Source organism: Mustela erminea, chromosome 12, assembly GCF_009829155.1.
Source record: "Mustela erminea isolate mMusErm1 chromosome 12, mMusErm1.Pri, whole genome shotgun sequence".
Taxonomy (NCBI): Eukaryota; Metazoa; Chordata; class Mammalia; order Carnivora; family Mustelidae; genus Mustela; species Mustela erminea.
In genome coordinates this window covers 63,749,567-63,769,791 of record NC_045625.1, presented here as the reverse complement: position 1 = coordinate 63,769,791, position 20,225 = coordinate 63,749,567, and the positions used below count along the sequence as shown (strand labels likewise).

Sequence of the window (20,225 nt, the reverse complement as noted above, 5' to 3'; positions counted from 1 at the left end):
TTGCATTAAATGTGTAGATTGCTTTCGGTAGCATAGACATTTTCACAATATTTATTCTTCCAATCCAGGAGCATGGAACATTTTTCCATTTCTTTGTGTCTTCCTCAATTTCTTTCATGAGTACTTTATAGTTTTCTGAGTATAGATTCTGTGCCTCTTTGGTTAGGTTTATTCCTAGGTATCTTATGGTTTTGGGTGCAATTGTAAATGGGATTGACTCCTTAATTTCTCTTTCTTCTGTCTTGTTGTTGGTGTAGAGAAATGCAACTGATTTCTGTGCATTGATTTTATATCCTGACACTTTACTGAATGAATTCCTGTACAAGTTCTAGCAGTTTTGGAGTGGAGTCTTTTGGGTTTTCCACATATAGTATCATATCATCTGCGAAGAGTGATGATTTGACTTCTTCTTTGCCGATTTGGATGCCTTTAATTTCCTTTTGTTGTCTGATTGCTGAGGCTAGGACTTCTAGTACTATGTTGAATAGCAGTGGTGATAACGGACATCCCTGCCGTGTTCCTGACCTTAGCGGAAAAGCTTTCAGTTTTTCTCCATTGAGAATGATATTTGCGGCGGGTTTTTCATAAATGGCTTTGATAATATTGAGGTATGTGCCCTCTATCCCTACACTTTGAAGAATTTTGATCAGGAAGGGATGCTGTACTTTGTCAAATGCTTTTTCAGCATCTATTGAGAGTATCATATGGTTCTTGTTCTTTCTTTTATTGATGTGTTGTATCACATTGATTGATTTGCAGATGTGGAACCAACCTTGCAGCCCTGGAATAAATCCCACTTGGTCGTGGTGAATAATCCTTTTAATGTACTGTTGAATCCTATTGGCTAGTATTTTGGTGAGAATTTTCGCATCTGTGTTCATCAAGGATATTGGTCGATAGCTCTCTTTTTTGATGGGATCCTTGTCTGGTTTTGGGATCAAGTGATGCTGGCCTCATAAAATGAGTTTGGAAGTTTTCCTTCCATTTCTATTTTTTGGAACAGTCTCAGGAGAATAGGAATTAGTTCTTCTTTAAATGTTTGGTAGAATTCCCCGGGAAGCCATCTGGCCCTGGGCTTTTGTTTGTTTGGAGATTTTTAATGACTGTTTCAATCTCCTTACTGGTTATGGGTCTGTTCAGGCTTTCTGTTTCTCCTGGTTCAGTTGTGGTAGTTTATATGTTTCTAGGAATGCATCCATTTCTTCCAGATTGTCAAATTTGTTGGCGTAGTGTTGCTCATAGTATGTTCTTATAATAGTTTGTATTTCTTTGGTGTTAGTTGTGATCTCTCCTCTTTCATTCATGATTTTATTTATTTGGGTCCTTTCTCTTTTCTTTTTGATATGTCTGGCCAGGGGTTTATCAATGTTATTAATTCTTTCAAAGAACCAGCTCCTAGTTTCGTTGATTTGTTCTATTGTTTTTTTGGTTTCTATTTCATTGATTTCTGCTCTGATCTTTATGATTTCTCTTCTCCTGCTGGGCTTAGGGTTTCTTTCTTGTTCTTTCTCTAGCTCCTTTAGGTGTAGGGTTAGGTTGTGTACCTGAGACCTTTCTTGTTTCTTGAGAAAGGCTTGTACCACTATATATTTTCCTCTCAGGATTGCCTTTGTTGTGGCCCACAGATTTTGAACCGTTGTATTTTCATTATCATTTGTTTCCATGATTTTTTTCAAATCTTCTTTAATTTCCTGGTGGACCCATTCATTCTTTAGAAGGATGCTGTTTAGTCTCCATGTATTTGGGTTCTTTCCAAACTTCCTCTTTTTGTTGAGTTCTAGCTTCAGAGCACTGTTGTCTGAAAATATGCAGGGAGTGATCCTAATCTTTTGATACCGATTGAGTCCCGATTTAGATCTGGTTTGGTGTTTGCGAATTCTTTCAGTTTTTGTTTGTCCTGGAAGCTTTTAATCTCTCCTTCTATTTTCAATGATAGTCTAGCTGCATATAGTATTCTTGGCTGCATGTTTTTCTCATTTAGTGCTCTGAAAATATCATGCCAGCTCTTTCTGGCCTGCCAGGTCTCTGTGTATCTATTCTGGAGAATGTTCCATGTGCACTAGAGAAGAATGTGTATTCTGTTGCTTTGGGATGAAATGTTCTGAATATATCTGTGATGTCCATCTGGTCCAGTGTGTCGTTTAAGGCCTTTATTTCCTTGCTATCTTTTGCTTGGATGATCTGTCCATTTCAGTGAGGGGAGTGTTAAAGTCCCCTACTATTATTGTATTATTGTTGATGTGTTTCTTTGATTTTGTTATTAATTGGTTTATATAGTTGGCTGCTCCCACGTTGGGGGCATAGATATTTAAAATTGTTAGATCTTCTTGTTGGACAGACCCTTTGAATATGATATAGTGTCCTTCCTCATCTCTTATTATAGTCTTTGGCTTAAAATCTAATTGATCTGATATAAGGATTGCCACTCCTGCTTTCTTCTGATGTCCATTAGCATGGTAAATTCTTTTCCACCACCTCACTTTAAATCTGGAGGTGTCTTCGGGCTTAAAATGAGTTTCTTGGAGGCAGCATATAGATGGGTTTTGTTTTTTTTATCCATTCTGATACCCTGTGTCTTTTGATTGGGGCATTTAGCCCATTAACTCAGGGTAACTATTGAGAGATATGAATTTAGTGCCATTGTATTGCCTGTAAGGTGACTGTTACTGTATATGGTCTCTGTTCCTTTCTGATCTACCACTTGTAGGCTCTCTCTTTGCTTAGAGGACCCCTTTCAATATTTCCTGTAGAGCTGGTTTGGTGTTTGTAAATTCTTTCAGTTTTTGTTTGTCCTGGAAGCTTTTCTCTCTCCTTGTATTTTCAATGATAGCCTAGCTGCATATAGTATTCTTGGCTGCATGTTTTTCTCATTTAGTGCTCTGAAACTATCATGCCAGCTCTTTCTGGCCTGCCAGGTCTCTGTGGATAAGTCAGCTGTCAATCTAATATTTTTACCATTGTATGTTACAGACTTATTTTCCTGGGCTGCTTTCAGGATTTTCTCTTTGTCACTAAGACTTGTAAATTTTACTATTAGGTGATGGGGTGTTTGCCTATTCTTATTGATTTTGAGGGGCGTTCTCTGAACCTCCTGAATTTTGATGTTTGTTCCCTTTGCCATATTGGGGACATTCTCCCCAATAATTCTCTCCAGTATACCTCCTGCTCCCTTCTCTCTTTCTTCTTCTTCTGGAATCCAAATTATTCTAATGTTGTTTCGTCTTATGGTGTCACTTATCTCTCGAATTCTCCCCTCGTGGTCCAGTAGTTTTTTGTCCCTCTTTTGCTCAGCTTCTTTAATCTCTGTCATTTGGTCTTCTATATCACTAATTCTTTCTTCTGCCTCATTTATCCTAGCAGTGAGAGCCTCCATTTTTGATTGCACCTCATTAATAGCTTTTTTGATTTCAACTTGGTTAGATTTTAGTTCTTTTATTTCTCCAGAAAGGGCTTTTATATCTCCCGAGAGGGTTTCTCTAATATCTTCCATGCCTTTTTTGAGCCCGTCTAGAACCTTGAATATTGTCATTCGGAACTCTAGATCTGACATATTACCAGTGTCTGTACTGATTAGGTCCCTAGCCTTCTGTACTGCCTCTTGTTCTTTTTTTTGTGGTGAATTTTTCCACCTTGTCATTTTGTCCCGATAAGAGTATATGAAGGAGCAAGTAAATACTAAAAGGGTGGCAACAACCCCAGGAAAATATGCTTTAACCAAATCAGAAGAGATCCCAAATCGTGAGTGGGGAGAAAGGGGATAAAAAGAGGTTCAAAAAGAAAGAAAGAAAAAAAAGGAAAAAAAAAAAAAGAAAAGAATTTAAAAAAAGAAAACGAATAAAGAAAAATATAAAAAAGAAAAAATATATATATTAGATAAGCCAGTTAAAAAACGTTAAAAAAGAAAAGGGTAAAAGTTAAAAAAAATTTTAGCAGAAGAAGAGAAAAAAAAATGAAAAAGAAAAAAATTAACTGCAAGACTAAAAAAATCACAGGGAGAAAGCCATGAGTTCCGTGCTTTGCTTTCTCCTCCTCTGGAATTCTGCTGCTCTCCTTGGTATTGAAACCGCACTCCTTGGTAGGTGAACTTGGTCTTGGCTGGATTTCTTGTTGATCTTCTGGGGGAGGGGCCTGGTGTAGTGATTCTCTTTTTTTTTTTTTTTTTTTAAAGATTTTATTTATTTGTTTGAGAGAGAGAGACAGACAGTGAGAGAGAGCATGAGTGGGGAGAAGGTCAGAGGGAGAAGCGGACTCCCCATGGAGCGGGGAGCCCAATGCGGGACTCGATCCAGAGACTCCGGGATCATGACCTGAGCTGAAGGCAGTCGTTTAACCAACTGAGCCACCCAGGCTCCCCTGGTGTAGTGATTCTCAAGTGTCTTTGCCCCAGGCAGAATTGTACAGCCCTTACCAGGGACCGGGCTGAGTAATCCGCTCGGGTTTGCTTTCAGAAGCTTTTGTTCCCTGAGCGCTTTCCGTAGAGTTCCGGAGGACGGGAATACAAATGGTGGCCTCCTGGTCTCCGGCCTGGAGGAGCCGAGAGCCCGGGGCCCCATTCTTCAGTGCGCCCTCAGAGAACAGTGCCCAGTAACTCCCGTCTGCATGACCTCCGGCCACGCTCCGAGCTCACTGAGCCTGTGACCGGTTCAAGGTAACCCCCGAGCTGGGAGCTTACTGTCGGCTCCGTCTCTGTAGCCAGTTTTCCCGTTCTAATACCCGCAAGCTCTGCGACACTCAGACACCCCCGATCCTTCTGTGACCCTGTGGGACCTGACGCCAAGCTGACCCCGCGTGGGCTTCGCCCCGGTTTAGCCTCTGGAGCGACGTCCCTCAGCGGAACAGACTTTTAAAAGTCCTGATTTTGTGCTCTGTTGCTCCGCCGCTTGCCGGGAGCCGGCCCCACCCCCCGGGGTCTATCTTCCCATCGCTTTGGATTCACTTCTCCGCCAGTCCTACCTTTCAGAAAGTGGTTGTTTTTCTGTTTCCAGAATTGCTGTTCTTCTCTTCGATCTGCCGATGGATTTGCAGGTGTTTGCAATCTTTAGATAAGCTATCTAGCTGATCTCCTGCTAGCTGAAGTAGTCTCAGCGTGCTACTTCTCCGCCATCTTGACTCCTCCCCCTTTTTTAAAGATTTTATTTATTTATTTGACAGAGAGAGACACAGAGAGGGAACACAGGCGGTGGGGGGAGCAGGAGAGGCTGACGCAGGCTCCCCTTGGAACAGGGAGCCTGATGTGGACCCTGGGACCATTACCCGAGCCGAAGGCAGCTGCTTAATGACTGAGCCACCCAGGCATCCATATAATCTTACTCATTTTTTTCCTATTTTCTGATTACATCCCTTAAGTTTTCCCCTTCTCACAATCTGACTTGACCATAGTATGAAATTGAGCTTTTCTTTTTAAAACAAAAACTTGGTTTACATACCAAATGAAGTTTGTTTCTCTCATTTCAAGTTTAAAAATGTCAGTTTAATATTTTACATTCTTCAAGGGATGAGGATTTTAAAAATGTACATTTGATCTAGTGACATTGGAAATTATTTATTTATTTATTTATTTGACAGACAGGGATCACAAGTAGCCAGAGATAGAGAGAGGAGGAAGCAGGCTCCTTGCTTAGCAGAGTGCCTGATGTGGGGCTCAATCCCAGGACCCTGGGACCATGACTCAAGCCGAAGGCAGAGGCTTTAACCCACTGAGCCACCCAGGTGCCCCAGAAATTATTGGTTTCTTGAACAAGAGTTATTTTGCTGGAATTTGTGGGGGCATAAGCCAGACGAAGTAGGTAAAGGCATAGACAAGGGAAGTATGCTTACCTCTTTAAGAAATGTGGCTTTGAAAGGAACAAAAGTGACCTAGTAGCAAATTTTGAAGAAGTTTCTTTTTTGTTTGTTTGTATCATTTAAGAATAGGAGGAACCTGAGTATTCTTTAAGTGAATTGGAAGGATCTATCTGATTGAGAGGGAGCAGTTGAATATACAACATACATAAACATAAGTATGCATATATTTTATATATGTCAGTCCACGAATATAAGACATAAATAAATGTGCAAAAATGGAGTCACTGCTGTCTTGCAAACTGATTTTTCTTCAAGATCTTACTATGAAACTTTTCAAACATATAGAAGAGTTGGAAGGATTATAAAATGAATACCCATATATCCACCACCTGGATTCTTTCAACATGTCGTTATACTTGGGTTTATCACTTATCTATCCATCCATCAAACCATGTTTTGTTGCATTTTAAATAACAGATATTAATATATCCTATCCCCAAACACTTGAACATATGTGCTATTAGCTAATCAGTATTTATTTACAATTCTTTTTTTTTTTTTTCATTTTAAAGTAAAATTTAAAGTGAAATGCACAAGTCTTAAGGGTATGCATCATTCCATGAGCTTTGACATCAGTATAAGCCAAATAAACCCTTTCAAGATACAGGACATTGTCATCACTCCAGAAAAGGTCATTCTGTTTCTTCCTGGTCTTCCACCACCCCAAGAGGCAGTCACTGTTCTGCTTTTTTATATCATAGATTAGTTTTGTATTTACATATAAATAAGATCATACATGTGTACTCTGTGTCAAGCTTCTTTCACTTAGCATAATATTTTGAGTCTCATCTATGTTATTAATTGCATAAGTAGTTTGTTCCTTTTTATCGCTGGTAGTTATTTCATTCTATAGATGCTGCATTTTGTATATTCTCCAGCTGATGGGCATGTGAGCTATCTCCAGTTTTTAATTGTTATAAATAAAACTGCTAGAACTCTCTTGAACAATTTTTTATGTATTCACTTTTCTTGAGTAAATAATTAGGAATGGAATTACTTGGTCATAAACTAACCTATGCTTAGTTTTAGAAGAAATTGCCAAACCTTTTCCAAAATGTTTGTACCATTCTGCATTCCTGCCAACAATGTATGAAATTATGGTTGCTTCATGTTCTTAGAAAATTTGATTTTGTCAGTCTTACTAGTTTTAGCAGACTTACTGGTTATATGTGTATATATACATTTGTGTGTGTGTATGTACTTTTTAAGGATAAAATTGATATACAGTGAAGTGCATAAATTTACAGTATATGGTTTGGTAAGTTTTACATATATATGCACCCAACAAATGATACCTACAGTATCACAATCAAGATAATGAATATATCTATCACCCCAGAAGTTTCCTTGTGTACATTTGTGCCCAAGATGTGTTCAACACCAATAATTCATCTATTTTCACTTTTAGTTTTTAATTGGACTAAGAATTTAAAATTGGGAATGAATACAAAATCCTAGATTTTTATTAAAATTTCCTAGTATTTTATAGAATTCTCAAATTCATGGAATTTGACAAATTAAGTTAAAATTAAGATTTTCATCATCTTGGGTAAATGAACAGATTGAATTATGAACTATCATAATTAAGAATATAGTTTTCTTATAATGAAACAATCCATAGATGAATTTAGAGGAAAGCAATGGATTGATATTTTTTGGTATCTTTTCTGCCTTTTTAGTAGCCTTTGAGGACCAGTTTGCCTGTAATTCAAAAGAATATATGTATCTGTGTGTGTGTATGATTCTCTTTTTTTTTTTTTTAATTTATTTATTTGACAGACAGAGATCACAAGTAGGCAGAGAGTCAGGCAGAGAGAGAGGAGGAAGCAGGCTTCCTACTGAGAGAGCCCGATGCGGGGCTCCATCCGAGGACCCTGGGATCATGACCTGAGCCGAAGGCAGAGGCTTTAACCCACTGAGCCACCCAGGCACCCCTGATTCTGTCTTTAATTACAAACAGTAAAATGCATGGATCAAAAGTATACAGTTATGCATATTCAACTCATATATATGTATACATATAACTACCACTCTAATAAGATATAGAACATTTCCCTCACTGTATAGTTTCCTTATGTCCCATTGTAGTCAATACCCAGTTGCCTAAACTTTTTGTTATTGTCCTCTGTCATTTGTGAGACATTCTTTCCACCTCCTTTAGTCTGAGTTCTACATCAGCCATTTTGCTCATACCAATCTCTTGCTGAATTTAATAACTATTTTCTGCTCATCAGTTTTTTTCTCAGCCATGCTTCCTCAACTCATCTCCTTTCCCACTGCACCCCACCCTCAAGTGAACTGGATTTTGAACTGCTGGTAGATACAAATAAGCATTTCATTTAAACTTTTCTAGCACCTAGCACAGCACTTGGCATGTATTAGGTAGTGAATACATTTTTATTGAATGAACTAATGAATTTTAAGTTGGATTAGGTAATCATGTGTTATAGCTTATATTTAATGATCCCTGTATTGTTAGGCTCTATGATAGGCATTTTCTGTTAAGCAAACATGTTAATTAGGCATTATTGCCCCCATTTTATTGATGAAAAAATTGAAATCTATTGACACATCATGTAAATTGCCCACGGTCACATAGTTAGTATAAAACTGGTTGGTCTGGGACGCCTGGGTGGCTCAGTTGGTTGGACGACTGCCTTCGGCTCAGGTCATGATCCCGGAGTCCCGGGATCGAGTCCCGCATCAGGCTCCCAGCTCCATGGGGAGTCTGCTTCGCTCTCTGACCTTCTCCTTGCTCATGCTCTCTCTCACTGTTTCTCTCTCAAATAAATAAATAAAATCTTAAAAAAAAAAAAAAAAAACTGGTTGGTCAGACTCCAAACTCCTGTATTACACTGCCTTATATAATATGGGTTAGGAATGCAAATTTTGCTAGAATATTTTAAAACTCAGCACAAGTTTTGATCATTCTTATATATCAGTATTTTATAATCTTTTAGATAACATAATTTGCTGAAAAATCTACTTTATTTATTGTGATATATGAGATTGTGTACAAATCTCCTTATCTTGTAGAATGATGCTGACAATAACAGCTCCTGTTTATTAAATCATTGATGTATATTAACTTGACATTTTACATTTTTTCAACTTTAAGAATGAAAATAATGCTGATTATATCTTAAATGTACAAATGTCTCTCATAAAAATGTAAAGTATAATTTAAAATTTTTTGTTGAGGCAAAATTCACATAACATAAATTAACCATTTTATTTTATTTTTAAAAGATTTTAAAAATTTATTTATTTGTCAGAGAGAGAGAGAGAGTGAGTGTGAGTGTGAGCACACAAGCGGGCAGAGTGGCAGGCAGAGATGGAGAGAGAAGCAGGCTCCCTGCCAAGCAAGGAGCTCAATGCAGGACTCCATCCCAGGACCCTGGGTTCATGACCTAAGCCGAAGGCAGTGGCATAACCAACTGAGCCACCCAGGCATCCCTAAATTAACCATTTTTAAATATACAAGTCATTTAGTGCATTCACAATGTTATGCAACCCCCTCTCTCTCTGTTTTAAAATTTTTCATCAGCACAGAACACCCCAGAAGTAATTACCCTCATTTCCCTGACAACCACTAATTGGCCTTTTGTCTATATGGATTTGCCTTTCCTGAATATTTCATGTAAAAGGAATCATAAAATTGTGACCATTTGAACCTGGCTTCTTTCATTCATCTAGTATGATTTTATCAAGGCTCAATCAAGCTGTAGCATATATCAGTACTTCATTCCTTTTATGGTTAAGGAGTATTCTATTGTATGTAAATACCACAATTTGTTTTTCTATTTATCCTTTGGTAGACATTTGGATTGTTTCCACTTTTTGGCTGTTATGAAAAATGCTGCTGTCATGTACAGGATTCTGTGATAGCTTTCATTTGTTTATTCACCTAGTAGAATTACTAGATCATATGATACTTCTTTGTTTATTTTTCTGGGGAACTGCTGTACCATTTTCCACAGTGGCTATACCATTTTACATTCCCACCAGCAATGTGTAAGGTTTCCTATTTTTGCACATTCTTGTCAATACTTAATATAGACTTTCTTCATTATAGCCATTCTAGTACATGTGAAGTGGTATCTCATTGTGCTTTTGATTTGCATTTCTATAATGACCATTGATGTTGAACAACTTTCCATGTGCTTTTTGGCCATTACTATCTATCTAGCTAGCTAGCTATCTCCTTTGGAGAAGTATATATTCAAGTTGATATGTAGACTGAATGAATGTTTGTGTTCCCCCAGAATGCATGTGTTGAGACTCTAATCCCAAATGTAATAGTATTATTTGGAGATGGGGTCTTTGAGGAGTAATTCAGGTTGAGATTAGTGGCAATGTAAGAAGAGATAGGAGAAAGGTTTCTTCCTGTCTCTGTGCTCTATCATCTGAGGGTACAAGAAAAAGACGGCAAGTCATCTGTAAACCAGGAATCAGTCTCTCACCAGACCAGATCTGCCAGAACTTTGATCCTGAACTTCCTAGACTGTAGAACTGTGAGAATGTTGTTTAAGCCATGCAGTCTATGGTAATTTGCTATAGTGCTCCAAAGCGATTAAGATGCAAGTCCTTTGTCCATCTTTAAACTGAGTTGTTTGTCCATGTATGCAAGTAATTAACACAAAATTGAGTATGAGGATAGTCAGACTGAACAATGGTATAGAACAAAAAGACGAGAATGGTCTTATTTGGCTTAACTAATACTCAATTTTGTGTTATTACTTTCTTGTTATACCTTGTGTATCATTATGTAATCCTTTATATTTTGAAGTAAAGTTCTAATCAATGTGTCAAGTTCCATGAACATATCTTTTTAGGATTTTATTAGGATTACAGAGTTCAATTATATTGAATTTATAGAACACTTTGGGGAGAATTAACATGGAATGATAGCTCCATTAATTTAGGTCTTTAATATGTCTCAGCAGGGCTTTATAGTTGTGTATGTGGGCCTTACACATATTTTATTGTATGTAATTATATATTTTTGGTCTATTGTTAGTGGAACTTTTAAATTTAATATCCTAATTTTTTGCTGGTAGTATATAAAAGTCAAATTTATTTTTATATATTGAGCTCATATCCTGCTACCTTGCTAAATTCATCACTTGCTAGTTCAAGTAGTTGTTTGTTAGATGCCTTGGGATTTTCTATGTAAACAGTATATGTCATCCTACTGCTTTAATTTTTCTCTTTTATTTCTATTTCTTGCCTTATTTCACTGGCTAGGTAGGATTCTAGGACAATGTGAATAGAAGCAGTGATATCCTTATCTTATTCCTGTTTTAGAAAAAATTCAGTATTTTAACATTAAGTATATTAGCTGTAGGATTTTCATACTATCTTTTATCAGATGCAGGATATTTCCTTCTATTCCTAATTTCTAAGCTTTTTTTTTCATAGTTAATATGTATTGAATTTTATCAAATGCATTTTCTGCATCCATCGAGATCAATTTTTCTCCTTTTCTGTTAACATACTATATGAATCAATGCGATTTATATTCATTGGTTTTTTTAATCTTAAACTAGTTTTGTATTTTTGAGATGAACTCGATTTGATCATGAGGTGTTGTTTTTATATTTGCTGGATTTAATTGGCTAATATTTTAAGAATTTTTGCCTCTATATTATGTATATTGGTTTATAGTTTTCTCATATTATGTTTGTCTGGTCTTGGTTTTGAAGTTATGCAGACCTCATAAAATGAATTGAGAAGTGTTTCTTCCTCCTCTTTTTTTCTAAAACAATTGGGTAAAGTTTCTGTTATTTTATACTTGAATATTTGATAGAATTTAATAGTAACGTCTTTTGGACCTAGAGTTTTCTTTGAGGGAAGGTTTTTGATAATGGTTTGTTTCGTTAATAGATATGAAGCTATTAAGATTTTTCGCTTCTTGCTGTGTCAGTTTGGTAAATTGTATTTTTCAAGGAATTTATCTGTTTCTTCTAAGTTGTCAAATTGATAAAGATTTCCATGATACTCCTTTTCACTCTTTCAGTGTTCGTAGGATCTGAGTGATACCTCTGCATTTTTTATGTGAATATCTTGTATTCTGTTTTATTATGTTTTTTAAAAAGATTTTATTTATTTCAGAGAGACAGTGTGTGTTTGCATGAGTTGGGGGAGGGGCAGAGGCAGAGGGAGAAGCAGACTCCCTGCTGAGCAGGGATCCTTATGCCTGGATTTGATCCCAGAATTCTGGGATCATGACCAGAGTCCAAGGCAGACTCATAACTGACTGAGCCACCCAGGCACCCCTCTGTTTTATTTTTGATAGCCTAAGAAGGTTTATTGATCTTGTTGATCTTTTCAAAGAACCAACTTTTAGCTTTGTTAACTTTATCTGTTGTTTCTTTGGTATTTCATTGATTTCTGCAATTATTTCTATTGTTTTGCTTCTACTTACTTTGGATGTATTTCACTCTTCAGTTACTCGCTTGTTAAAGTAGAACCTTAGGTCATGAATTTCATATCTATCTTCTGATGCCCTATTTTTATGTTTGAGCTTTGCTTTATCTGTGTTCCATAAATTTTGATGTGTTACATTTTCATTTTCATATAGAGATTTTTTTCCTTTGGTTCTTGAGTTAGTTGCAAGCATGCTTGACTTGCCAATATTTATTTTTTCCTAGATATTTCATCATTAATGATTTCTAATTCCATAGTGGTTAGAGAATATATTTTACAAGATGTCAATATTTTGAAAAATTTATTGATTTTTTTCTATGCCCCATTTTATTGAACATTCTATATGTACATCTTAAAAGAATATGTATTCTGCAGTTGGTTGTAGTGTTCTATATCAATTTGTAGATCAAGTTAATTGATAATGTTCAGATTTTCTATGTTCTTAGTATTACTGAGAGAGGGAAGTTAAACTCCACTGTGTTTGGGGGTTTATCTGTTTCTCCCTTTAATTTTGTCAGTTTCACTTTCATGTATTTTGAGATTCTGTTATTAGGGTCATATAATCACTATGTCTTGAATGAGGAATTGACCCTGCTATTATTATGAAATGCTCTCTATTTCTAGTATAATACTTGAAATCTACTTTATCTGATATTAATATAGTCACTCTGATATTCTTATGCTTGCTGTTTGCAAGGTATGCTTTTTTGCATTCCTTTATTTCAAGCGCTGTGTCTTAATACTTAAAAATGTGTCTTGTGTAGCAGAAATAAACAAAATGGAAAGTAAACAAACAAACAAAAACCAATAGAACAGATCAGTAAAACCAGAAGTTGGTTCTTTGAAAAGACCAACAAAATTGAAACACCTTTAACCAGATACATTAAAAAAAAAAAAAAAGGAAAAAAGAAAAGAAAAAAGAGGACTCACTCAGAAATGAAAGCAGAGAAATAACAGCTAATACCACAGAAATGCAAAGGATTGTAAGAGATTATTATGAACTAGAAAAAATAGGTAAATTCCTAGAAATATAATCTCCCAAAGCTGAATCAGTAAGGAATAGAAAATTTGAACAGACTGATTATCAGCAATGAAATTGAATCAGTAATGAAAAAACTCCCAAGAAATAAAGGTTCAGTACTGGGCAGCTTCATAGTTGAATTCAACCAAACATTTAAAAAAGAGTTAATACCCATTCTTCTCAAACTATTCCAAAAAATAGAAGAGGAAGGAAAACTTCCAGATCCATTCTATGAAGCCAGGATTACTGTGATACTAAAATGAGGTAAAAACACTACAGAAATGAGAACTGTAGGCCAATATCTCTGATGAACTTGGATGCAAAAAATTCTAAAAGATACTAGCAAACCAAATTTAATAATACATTTAAAAAAACACAGTCAAGTGGGATTTATTCCCAGGATGCAGGTGGTTCCATATTTACAAATCAACCATGATACATCATATCAATAAGAGAAAGGATAAAAGTCATATGATCATTTAATAGACACAGTAAAAGTATTTAACAAAGTAGAACATCCATTCATGGTAAAAACCCTCAACAAAATAGGTCTGAAGGGAACATACCTCAACATAATAAAGGCCATATGTGAAAAACCCACAACTAACAGCAGACTCAATGGTGAAAAACTGAGAGCTTTTCCCCTAAGGTCAAGAACAAGACAAGGATGTCCATATTCACCACTTTTATTCAACATCATAACCAGAAGTCCTAACCACAACAATGAGACCAGAAAAAGGATTAAAAGACTTCCAAATTGGTAAGAGAAGTAAAATTTTCACTGTTTGCAGATGACATGATACTTATATAAAAAACCCTAAAGATTCCACCAAAAACTACGAGAATTGATAAAGGAATTCAGTAAGGTTGCAGGATACAAAATCAATATGCAGAAATCTGTCACACTTCTATACACTAATAATGAAGCAACAGAAAAAGAAATTAAGAATATGATCCAATTTACAACTGCACCAAAAATAATAGAATATCTAGGAATACGCTTAACCAAGGAGGTGGAAGATGTGTACTCTGAAAACTATAAAACATAAATGGAAGAAATTGAAGATGATGTAAACAAATGGAAAGACATTCCATGCTCATGGACTGGAAGGAGAAAGTTGTTAAAATGTCCATATTACCTGGGGCACCTGGGTGGCTCAGTGGATTAAGACTCTACCTTTAGCTCAGGTCATGGTCTCAGGGTTATGGGATCGAGCTCTCTGCCCAATGGGAAGCCTGCCCCCTACTTCCTGACTGCCTCTCTGCCTACTTGTGATCTCTCTCTCTGTCAAATAAATAAATAAAATTAAAAAAAAAAAGTCCATACTACCCAAAGCAATATACAGATTTAAAGCAATCCCTATCAAAATACCAACAGCATTTTTCACAAAACTAGAACAATCCCCAAATTTGTATGGAATGACAGAAGACCCCAAATAGCCAAAGCAACCTTGAAAAATAAAATAAAGCTGTAGGCATCACAATTCCCTATTTCAAGTAATACTACAAAGCTATAGTAACCAAACAGTATGGTGCTGGAACAAAAATAGACACATAGATCAATGGAACAGGATAGAAAACCCAGAAACAAACTCACAGTTATGTGGTCAATTAACCTTTCACAAAGGAGGCAAGAACATACGATGTGAAAAAGTCTCTTCAACAAATAGTGCTGGGAATCTGGACAGCTATGTGCAAAACTGGACCAGTTTTTTACACTATATACAAAAATAAGCTCAACGAATCAAAGACCTTGAAGCCGTAAAAACTCTAGAAGCCAGCACAGGCAGTAATTTCTCTGACACTGGGGTTGTAACAATATTTTTCTAGATATATCTCCTGAGGCAAGGGAAACAAGCAAAAATAAAATTTTGGGACTGCATCAAAATAAAAAACTTCTGCACAGCAAAGGAAATAGTCAACAAAAGTGAAAGACAGTCTACTTAATGGGAGGAGAAGATATTTGCAAATGACATTTGATAAAAGGTCTGTATCCAAAATATATAAACTTACAAGAACACACACACACACACATGCACAAATACGATTAAAATGGTCAGAAGATATGAACAGACATTTCTCCAAAGAAGACATACAAATGGCCAACAAACATCACTCATCATCAGGGAAATCAAATCCTCATCAGTGGCTCAAGTGAAAAACACAAAAGTAAACAAGTGTTAGGATGTGGAGAAAAAGGAACCCTTGCACCACTGATGGGAATGCAAACTGGTACAGCCATTGTGGAAAGCAGTATTGGAGGTTCCTCAAAAAATTAAAAATGGGATTACCCTATTATCTAGAAATTGCACTACTGGGTATTTACCTAAAGAATACAAAAACACTAATTCAAAAGATTATATGCACCCCTATTTTTATTGCACCATTATTTACAATAGCCAAATTATGGAAGCAGCCCAAATGTCTGTCAATAGATAAATGGATGAAGAAGATATGGTATCTATATCTATTTAGATATGTATGGATGTACACAGACACACACACACACACACACACACACACACACACAGGAATTTTATTCAGCCATAAAGAAAAATGCAGTCTTGACATTTGCAACAACATGGCAATCAAAATAATCAGCCAGAGAAAGACAAATACCATGTGATTTCACTCACATGTGGAATTTAAGAAACAAAGGGGGAATAAAAAGAGAGAGAGAGAGACAAACCAAAAAACAGACTCTTAACTATAGAGAACAAACAAGTGGGTTACCAGAGGGGAAGTGGGTGGGCAGATGAGTGGAATAGGTGAAGATTAAGAAAACACTCGTCTTGATGATCACTGAATAATACATAGAATTGTTGAATCGCTATATTATACACCTGAAAATAATACAACACTGTATGGGAGCTATACTGGAATTAAAATTAAAAAAAAAAAAGTATGTCTCTTGTAGACAACTCTTTATCCATTTTGGCAATCTTGATATTTAATTGTAGTGTTTAGTCCATTTACATTTAATATAATTTCATTTATATTTGAATTTGTACATACCATTTTATTATTTGTTTTTTGTTTGAACAGACTGTTTTCTGTCTTATTCCTTTTTGTTGTGATAAAAAAATACATTCCCAACTTTTCACAGTGTGCTTAATTTTTTTTGTTGTGATAAAAAAATACATTCCCAACTTTTCACAGTGTGCGTAATTTTAATAATGTAGCACTTCATGTAAAATGTATCATGATGAAATGGGTTGTCATATTATTTTAAGGAAACTAATGTTAGGAAAGTTACGTATAATACCTAATACCCATACAATCTCTAAACTTTGAAAATTAGACCAAACTTACATGCCCAGCATCAGCCCAAGTTGATTTTAGTATATATTTCTTTTTATATTTCTGTGTTATATTTGCTAATATTTTAAGGGATTTAATTTAATATTTGCTTCTGAGTAAGAAAAATTGGCCTATAAATCTCCTGCCTATAATATGCTTGTCATATTTTCTTATCAAGATTATGTCAAACTCATAAAGTGAGTTGAGACCATTTCTCCCTTTCTAAAATCTGAAACAGTTTAAGACGGCATTATATCTTATCTTATCTTACCTTACCTTACCTGACCTTACCTTACCTTATCATCTTTTCCTTTCCTCTCTCCTCTCCTTTCCTTTTCTTTCCTTTCATTTCGTTTCCTTTCCTTTCCCTCTCCTTTTCTTTTTTTTTTCTTTTCTTGTCTTTTTTCTTTCATCTTTTTTAAAAAAAGATTTTATTTATTTGACAGAGAGAGACACAGCAAGGGAAGGAACACAAGCAGGGGAGTGGGAGAGGGAGAAGCACGCTCCCGGCTGAACCGGGAGCCTATTGTGGGGCTGAGCTGAAGGCAGATGCCCAATGACTGAGCCACCCAGATGCCCTGTTTTTTTTTTTCTTTTTTTCTTTTCTTTTCTAAGTAGGCTCCACACCTAGTGTGGAGCCCAACATGGGGCTTGAATTCAAACCCTGAGATCAAGACCTGAGGTGAGATCAAGAGTCGGATGCTTAACTCACTGAGCCACCCAGGTACTCCTGGACTGGCATTCTATCTTTCTTAAGCATTGATAGACTTTATTGGTGAAACCATTTGACTTTTAGTTTTCTTTGTGTAAGATCTATAATTATGTATTGAGATTTAATATTTTATGAAAATGTAAATTTTGTGTTTTTTCTTGTGTCAGTATAGATAAGTTCTGTTCTTCATTTATTCCAAATTTTTAGTTATTGGCATGACATTACTTATTATGTCCTTTGTGTTTATGTGTGTGTATTTACTTCTTCTTGTAGTTTTTCTTCTTCATTAATTACCTAGGGGCTTTATCACTTTTTAAAATCCTCACTACAATGATCATTTGGCTTTGTTGATCCTTTTTATTATATGCTTTTCCACTTATACATTTTGTTTATAATTCTGTTTTTTTGTGTTTTGTTTTCTGTATTTTTATTAATTTTTGAAATAGATTCTTAGATACTTTATTAGTAGCTTCTTTTCTTCCTAATGTAGGCATTAAGTCCCTAAAACATGATCTTAGGTATAGTCCACAAGTTTAATATGTAATTATTACTTACTATTGTTAAACTCAAAATATATTCTAATCTTAGTGAAATTAGAAGTATATTCTAATATACTTTTTATATATGTATTTTAATTAATTAATTTATTATTATTTTAAAAGATTTTATTTATTTATTTGACAGACAGAGATCACAAGTAGGCAGAGAGAGAGGCAGAGAGAGAGGAGGAAGCAGGCTCCCTGCTGAGCAGAGAGCCCGATGTGGGGCTCGATCCCAGGACTCTGGGATCATGAGCTGAGCTGAAGGCAGAGGCTTTAACCCACTGAGCCACCCAGGCGCCGCTATATATGTATTTTTGAAGATTTTATTTATTTGAAAGGAAGAGAGAGGATGGGAGGTGGGTCGGGGCACAGGGAGAGGGAGAGGGAGAAGCAGAGGTTCAATCCCAGGACGCTGAGATCATGACCTGAGCTGAAGGTAGTTACTTAACCAACTGAACCACCCAGTCACCCGTTATTCTAATATGCTTTAAAATACATTTCTCCTTTAGGTCACCTGAGTGGCTCAGTCCTTGGGCGCCTTAGTGACTCAGTTGTTAGGTGTCTGCCTTTGGCTGAGGTCATGATCCCAGGGTCCTGGGATTGAGCCCGGCATCAGGCTCTCTGCTCAGCGGGAAGCCTGCTTCTCCCTGCCTGCTCTGCCCCCCTCCCCCCACAACCCCAGCTTGTGTTCCCTCTCTCGCTGTCCCTATGTCAAATAAATAAAATCTTTAAAAAAAAAAATAAAATTTATTTCTTCTTTGAAGTGTATTTCTTACTTTATAAATATTTGTGGATTTTCTTCTTAAACTTGTGTTATTTCTAGTTTCTCACATTAAAGAACATATTCTATATTTCTGCTGAACCATATTGAGATTTGCTCCATGACCTTATATGGTGCTTTGATAAATATTTCATGTTTATGTTATTAATTTTCTAAAAGATTTTATTTATTTATTTGAGAGAAAGCATAACTAGGGAGGGTGCATAGGGGTAGAAGGAGAAGGAGAGGTGACTCGCTACTGAGTAGGGAACCCAGACAAGGCTCAGTCCCAGGATCCTGAGATCATGACCTGAGCTGAAGGCAGATGTTAAACCAACTGAGCCAGCCAGGCACCCCTCATATGTATTTTAAATGAAACTGTGTTTTACAGTAGTGTGCAGTGTTTGATCAAATGTTCATTAGGTCAAGTTTGCTAACCATGTGATTCAAATATTCTGCTTCTTTACTGATTATTTTGTTTCTTACTGAGTCATTTCAAAATCTTACCATTATGCTATGGATTTGTCTACTTTTATTTCAGTAAGCTGTTTTTTCTTTGCTTAACAATTTACACTAGTTATAACTTCCACATGAATTAATTTTTTAATCAATATCAAGCTTGAAGTGTATCTTTTTAATTTAGTAATGTTTTTGCCTTAGAGTCTAATAAAACAGCTATATCAGCTTTCTTTTGGTTTTTGTTCATATGTCTTCATTTTTTTACTTAACAACTTTTCCTATTGCTTGTTTTAAATGTTTTGTGTGTGTGTGTGTGTGTGTGTGTGTGTGTGTGTGTAAATGGCATACATATTTTATGGACCTGATGATCTTTGTCTTTTAATTGTAACATTTAGTCCCCTCCATGGAATGTGCTTTCTAATATATATGGATTTAAATCTACTATTTTATTATTGCTCTTTATTTGTTGTATGTTACCTGTGTTTATTTTCTTCTTCTTTTTTGCCTCCTTTTGGATAGATTATTTCATATTATTCCATTATCTCTTTCTTAATAGGTTACTACTTACACATTGATGTATTTTCCTTCTAGTGGTTACCCAAGAGATTACAATAAACATTCTTGACTTATCAAAAATTCTAATATAAACTAGTAATTTTATTTCCTCCTGGACAGTGTAAGGACACCAGAATATTATAATTACACTGGACCCTTTCAGACTCAACTGCATGTGTTGTCATATCTTTTAATGCTTTTATTTAATTTCAAGAAGACAGTTTTGTTCAATAATGTTTACATATTTATATTTTCTATATATTTACCATTTTTGTTGTTCTTAAGTTTTTCCTGCATCACTGAGCATCTACATCATATAATTTTCCTTGTGCCTGAAAACATCCATTAATTATTTCCTGTACTGTGCTCTTTTGATGAGGATTTTGTTCAGTTTTTATTTGTCTGAAAATATCTCCATCTTTATTCTTGAATAGTATCTTACTGGGTATAAAACTAGGTTACTTTTATTTTCTTTACCATCTTGAAAATATCATTTGATATATAGTGTCTTTTGTTGTTTTTGCTGCCAGATCAGCTATTTATCCAGTTGTTGCTTTTTGGTAGGTAATCTATTGTGTTTTCCTTGTGCTACTTTTAAGATTT

The 20,225-nt window shown here is 35.6% G+C and overlaps 1 protein-coding gene across 3 annotated transcripts in view; it reads left to right on the top strand.

Moving 5' to 3' along the window:
* The window catches only part of ERCC6L2 (ERCC excision repair 6 like 2), a 144,510-nt gene that overhangs the window by 10,300 nt on the left and 113,985 nt on the right, over window positions 1-20,225 (top strand). The window contains exon 1 of one of the 3 annotated variants that reach the window (XM_032308952.1): window positions 4,628-4,648. The exons of the other annotated variants lie outside the window; for them this stretch is intronic. The gene's annotated coding sequence lies outside the window, so the exon portion shown is untranslated. Of the gene's footprint in view, window positions 1-4,627; window positions 4,649-20,225 lie in introns of those variants that run through there. 3 annotated transcript variants of the gene reach the window in all.